Source organism: Lactuca sativa, chromosome 8 (genome assembly GCF_002870075.4).
Source record: "Lactuca sativa cultivar Salinas chromosome 8, Lsat_Salinas_v11, whole genome shotgun sequence".
NCBI classification, from domain to species: Eukaryota; Viridiplantae; Streptophyta; class Magnoliopsida; order Asterales; family Asteraceae; genus Lactuca; species Lactuca sativa.
Window position 1 is genome coordinate 196,655,700 of NC_056630.2, and position 6,694 is coordinate 196,662,393.

Below are 6,694 nucleotides of genomic sequence, written 5' to 3' on the forward strand. Positions count from 1 at the left end.
TCTTAAGGAATCCAAGCTACAAGAAAGGTATGTCATTCTACTAGTTTTTGTATTACATATAACCCATGATATGCTAGTTAGGATGAAAACCTTGGAAAATGAAAGTTTTCATGTATAGTAGAGAAAACATAGATCCAAGGTTTCTAGGGTTGCATTCACACCATAGGAGTGTTAGAATGCTCAAAACCCACCAGGTCTTGCTTTGTGCTGAAGGCCAATAGACCCAAAGCAACCTTGATAGACTGAAAGCCAGTGGGGCGTACCATTTAGGCCGAAGGCCTGGAGAACAGTTCAGATAGGCTAAAGGACCGATGTGGCATACCAGTCATGTTGAAGGTTCTATAAACATACCAAGTAGAATGTAGGCCAGTGGGGAGTTCCATTCAGACTGAAGGCTCTATATGCATGTTATTTACTATTACGATTATGATTATGTGATGTGTTTGGTATTTTCAGGGAAACTCACTAAGCTTTGGGCTTACAGTTTTGGGTTATGTTTTAAGTACCTCAGATGATCTCGGGAAGGCAAAGGCATGATCATGCACCTCCTTGTGTTTTCTTTTATGATTTTTGGAAAACTCTGATACTAAGCATGTTCTGAAAACTATTTGGTAAAAAATTATGATTTGTGGAATGGTTTTAAAAGTTTAATTTTTTTTTATGAATTTTATGGATATTACACTGAAGCATCCCAAAGTTGTATTTGATGAGCGTGCTTTCTATAAGAAGAAGAACCATTGGAATACAAATTGTCCTTTCCTGTTAAGCAAGGGAAATTAGCAACAACAACAAATCAGATCACCTAATAGAACCTTCATAGAAAAACATACCTTATGGAAAGTCTCAAACACGTCCTTCGTTTTCACATTTTAGGCCAACACAATATGTTGTTGCTACAACTTCAGTTGAGAATGAGACAGATTTCATAGAACCATGACCCTTGGATCCCCAAATTATTGAAGAGTCGAGACAGTTCATTGCTGCCAATCCAACTGCAACATCAATTTCCATGTCTTATTCTAGTTTGTCTTCATCCAACACTTAAGGTATTCCTTCATCCTTTTTGATATTGGATTATGGTGCATCTCATCACATGTCACCACATTTTTCATCTTTTGCTTCGTTATCATCTCATTCACCTGTCTCTATTATGTCTTCTAGCGCTAAACCAATGACAGTAGAGTGTGTTGGTTCTATTGTCACTCATTATATATCTTTAACATATGTTTATTATATTCCTACACTACCTTAAATCTTGCTTGGATCAGTCAGTTGAGTAACTCTGGTTGTTAGGTCTTCTTTTCTGATTCGTTCTGTTATGTACATGACATTCGGTCTCAGAGGGTGATTGGGATAGGTCACGGACTTGGGGAGCTTTATGTTTTGGAGCAGCTACATATTGCTGATGTTGCTACATCTAGTTTCGATTTATTGTCTTTTTCATTTCAACCCTTCGTCCTTTGTTTTTTATCTTTGGCATTTGCAACACCTACAGATTTGGGCTAGGCAATAAATTTATTATAAGCCATACTAATGATTTAAAAGAGGGATTATTTAGGATAAATAATCTTAACCAAGTTATAGTATATGTGACGAGGATTTCGTGCATATAAAGAACACCCAAATTCGACTTCGAGTGAAGAAGTTACGACCTTCCGAAGTTTCGCATTCAAAAATTATGTCAAAAATAGTGAGTTGGAGATAGGTTGCTTATTATCATTAGTAATCTAAACAAAAGTCATAGATATTGTAAAAGTGAATGCGTGCATATAGATATCGTCTAAATCTGACTTTGTAAGAGGAAGTTAGGACTTTTAGAAGTTTCAGCATAGCAGTATATGGCTAAGAAATCTAAGTACAACTCGGTTGGTTGTAAGGAAAAGCAATCTAAATGAGAGTTGTAGATCTTGTCGATATGGTTATGCCAATATAAAGAAAGTCAAGAACGGATATCATGTGAGGAAGTTGTGAATTTCTAACGGACTTTAACAAACTAATCATGTTAAGAATATAGCTTAAAAAATAAAGAGTTGTAGATCTCGTCGAGATCTTTCCAGGGATATAAAGAACGTCGAAAACAGAGCTGATATGAGGAATATACGATTTTTTGAATTTTTCCGAGAAGCGCCACACGCATGTGGGTTACACAGTGCAAACCTTCTAGAAGGTGGGGTGTGGACCACCATATTTGTGGCACGTTGCAGAAAATGGGAGGAACAACATCTCAAGTGTGCACGACATGAACACCAGGCGCGACGCGCAATTGTGCTATAAATAGGCTTTGACCGATCATTAGTATCCTCACTCCCTCATCTTACTCTCTCACAATTCTCTCAAGTTTAGCCAATTTCCCTTAGTTTTAGCCTTCGACGAAGCCCTATGATCCCTGAAGAAGTAGTAGCTAGCGAGTAGAAGCTCTGCCAATTTAATTTCCTAACTTTTATCAGGAAGATCCTCTGTAAGTTAAGCTACACTGTAGTCTTTTCTGTGTAACTTATATTTATAGTCATAAGTCGTCATTATGAACCTATAAATATGATTTATCACTTATTACATGTCGTTATACTGATTGGTCTACTTATGGAAAATGTTGATTGGAGCCTTCCAATAATTTTACAAGTTCCGAAGCATGCTTTGAATCTTGATCACCAAAAAACATATAAGCCTCTCCAGTGGCCCCCGCCCTCCTAGTCCTACCAATCCAATGCACATAGTCTTCAACTCACGTCGGAAAGTCATAGTTAATCACTACCCTGTTACAACAACAAAAAAAACCCACAAATTACGAATAATTCTTAATGAGAAATCAACCCAATAACACCAAGAACAAGTTCAAAAAAAATACTTGGAAAAAATGGATTTGAAAATTGCCAATTTTCCAACTTGATAGTGATTTTTTTAAATATTTAAAAGGCAGGCTTTTCGTTATATATATTTTTAGAAATTATAGTCAATTAAGACAACCCGAACTTCTTCTAAAAGTTTAAAATTGGAAATAAGTGAATAACTTGATGTCTTTGATGTCTAATCCACGAGTGGCGACATCGGTGACAACGAGCACGGGGGACCTATCAGAGCGAAAATGATTTAAAAAAATAATCGCATTCGCCTTGAGATTTGTCTCCGTGAATAGCAGCAGCAAAAAACTGCTGGGTCAAAGTGTGTGCCAACTGGTCGCACATCTTTTTTGTTGAAAAAAAATTATGATTTTTGCCCTTGTTTCTTGCGATCGAAGTATTTGCTCCAATCGTTTGTGTTTCTCCATTGGTGCCAATACCTTAATATGCTACAACCATAACCATTTCAATTATTTAGAGGATGTCTCTTTTTTCTTAATGAGCTTAATGGGTTAAGCTTTTAATCCAGACAACTTTTATGACTTTCTTTTTTACTTTATCTAGACACAATGTATTAACGGGTGAAGCCAAAAAATAGGTTTAGTGTATTACGACACTATTAACCATTTACATATTTTCCTTCTTTATTTTTGTCTCACAACTATAAATTAAAATTGATGAATGCTGTGAAATTTGTTTTTTTTTTTGGAAAGTACGGATAAAACAGTAATTTAGTCTTATTCAGACAGTTTATTCAGTCTAAACTGGATAGAATGACTAAAATCTGGCTTAATGTATTAAGACACTAACCCTTAATCTATTTGATGAATGTTATGAAGATTTATCCAATCAAAAATCACTTTTAAAAAAACAATAAAATATAAAAAAGCATCATTATCTATTCAAATTTCAGGCACTTTAGGTAGACTGATATAGTTAGTACCTGAGTGATGGCTTTATTGGCAACGAGTTCATCGACGTTTCCAATGTTGACTTGGATACGTTTGACCAATAAATCTGCTAGAATTTTGCAAACCTCTTTTGGCCAGGTGGCAGTGTACATGAGGGTTTGACGGCGTGTGGGGACCATGTTGACTATTTTTCATATTTGAGGTTCAAATCCCATGTCTAACATACGATCGACTTCGTCCAAGTCTAAGTAAGTAACCTAACTTAGATTTATTCTTCTCATTTCTATAATATCATTCAATCGTCTAAGTGTTGCAACCACAATGTCTGTCCCACGATATAACTCCCGTAGATTTGGTCCCTTTGGTGCTCTTCCGTACATACACTAGAAATTTAAATATTTAACAAAGGTTAGCATATGCATCAAAATTAATCACAATCAAGTCAACAATAGTGTTTGTTTGATTAGATGGAATGGGTTAGTATTACATTTCATGGTCACGATTGTTCAATAATTGTTCATTCAATTCCATCACACAAAACAATATGAATGACCATTCCTTCCATGAGATTATTATTTGACAATTTTGGAAACATATCGTGCATAGTATATTTGATGATTTCCCAAACTTTATTGCTTCAACCTGAATCTGGGTATCCAACTCTCTTGTAGTCGACAAAGCCAAAACAGTGGGACCCATTTGGCGATTCTTGTAGAAATGTTTAGATCTATAAGATGTAGAGATCAATTTGTGAACTTTATACCTCGTAGAAGTTGCTAACAAGAAGATAATCTCAGATCCAAGATGCTTACAAGCTCCAAGCTCTTCCCACCACCTTCTTCTTATTCAAGAACACCTTCAAAACACTCCAATTATCTCAAACTGCACTCTTCCCACTTCGGGTTTTCTTGGGGTCATCTTTCATAGAAGGATGATGATGAAGTAATGAGAAATAAGGCTATAATGGTGATTAAATGTGTACCAAACCCTAAAAATCTGGGTTTGTACATTCTTCACGTACGCCCTACATACGAGATGTATGCCCAACGTACTAGGGCGCACCCTAGTATGCTTAGTGTACACAATGTACGCTTGGTGTATGAATCCAGTTCAAAATTACTATATTGTGACTATGGGCCATCTATCAACCTTTCTCAAGCCCAATGGTCAAAAATGAAATATTATTTAAACAAACTGTTGAAATTGAAATTACCTTGACATCGGGATGTTATATTACTGTTTTAGGTACTCTAAAGGATTATGGGAAAGTGAAGGCGTGATCGTATACATCTTCCTGTTATTATGACATTAGATCTTGCTATACTCTAATTTTGAATAATACTTTTGAAACATTGGTTTTATATACAATTTATGGAAGAAATGGCTTGTTTTGAAAAGTTCAAATTTATTGTGATTTTTGGATGTTACAAGTTGGTATCAGAGCCCTGGTTTCATTAAATTATTTTAAAATTACATTCAAATTATTCTCAAAAGTAACCATGGAAGGATGAGATCTGTACGATCAGCCGGAGCAACAAAGTTTACCCCAATTTACCACACTATTACCTTTTTATGATGATTATGGAAGAACTGCATGCTAGTGACAGGCTAGGGATCTTCAAGAATTACATAATAGAATTGTCTTATGAATGATGTCTAATAACCTAGGAGGACTACTTATATACTAGATCAAATTGAAATCATTACTGTAGTTGCTTAGTGTGTTCAGTATAGTTATACATGATTTAGATTCGATAACCTGAGAATGTTTGATTTAGCTTTACTTCCTATTCTTATATGATTAAGGTCTTAAAGTAGATTCAAGTATTTGACTGCCTATGGGATCCATCGTTATGTATGATTAGCAAGCATGAGTGATTGTAGGATTGATGGAAGTTTCATGAGTGGGTGCAGTTCATACTAGCTTAGCAAGAGGAATGATTAGCCACTCTTGATAGAGCAAGTATAGGATGAGGGTGTATCCTAGATGCTTGGGCCTAGAGGTCAGGAATTTTAAATAAGGATCTGCCTGATTTTAATGTGTCTTAGTGCCAGTCGACTCCCCTGCTCGAATGTTGCTTGCTTTTGTGCTTTGTGGGACTCATATTGATGAGAGTCAAATATAAAATAAATACATTAAATTACATTCTATGATGGTTAACTAATCTTAGAGTGAAGGATTTGGTCCTATTACACAATTCTCATTTGAATCTAACCGTTGTAGGGTTGAGCTCTTTAGTAGAAAGATTATTTAAGCTTTGTTGCATGTAATTATATTCATGAAGTGGTTAGCTAACATTAGTAGGGGTTTTTTAGAAGCTGATGGTAGGGGAGGTAGGGAATCCCAGGAGAGTCTAGGAAATATTTTAGTACGGTTGCTATGTTTTTGAGCATGTATTGGGAGTATTATTATGAGTAGGTGACTTAGAGGACCCGAGATGATTCTTGAGGAAAGTATGGATAGGTGTGGAAGGTAGCATTGGGTCGTACTACTGGAAGCACATGATCCATACTCGAATCGAGAAATTTTTTTTGGGGATTCTAAGGAGCTGGTTTAGAAAGATAGCATGGTTTGATACCATGATTCGTGGTAGTGGTTCCATATATGTCAATCTTTTGGTTATGGTTTCTTAGTCACGAGGATGGGCCTGGTAATTGTTTTGGGCCTTAGGGGTGATGTTAGTTGGGTTTGATTGGTGCAGGCCTAGATGAGCTTGCTAGTTTTAAGGTCTCGAGGTTGTGCATTTGAGTCGCGAGACTAAAGAAGAAACACTTTTTATGATCATCTTGAGGATTGCAGCTGGAAGCTATGTGGTTGACAGATGGATTGCGATGTCGCTATTTATGGTGAGGATTATATCCTGACGATTTTCCGAGAAAGAGTGAGTAGGCTTGTGACTTTTAGAGTTGGGGATGTAAACCTAGCATGGGGGCTAGTTGGTTGCG

General features: G+C 36.2%; 1 pseudogene; it reads right to left on the reverse strand.

The window, feature by feature from the left end:
• Window positions 1–2,578: 2,578 nt before the first annotated feature.
• LOC111896185 (DEAD-box ATP-dependent RNA helicase 46-like) lies at window positions 2,579–4,969 on the reverse strand (annotated as a pseudogene).
• Window positions 4,970–6,694: the final 1,725 nt, after the last annotated feature.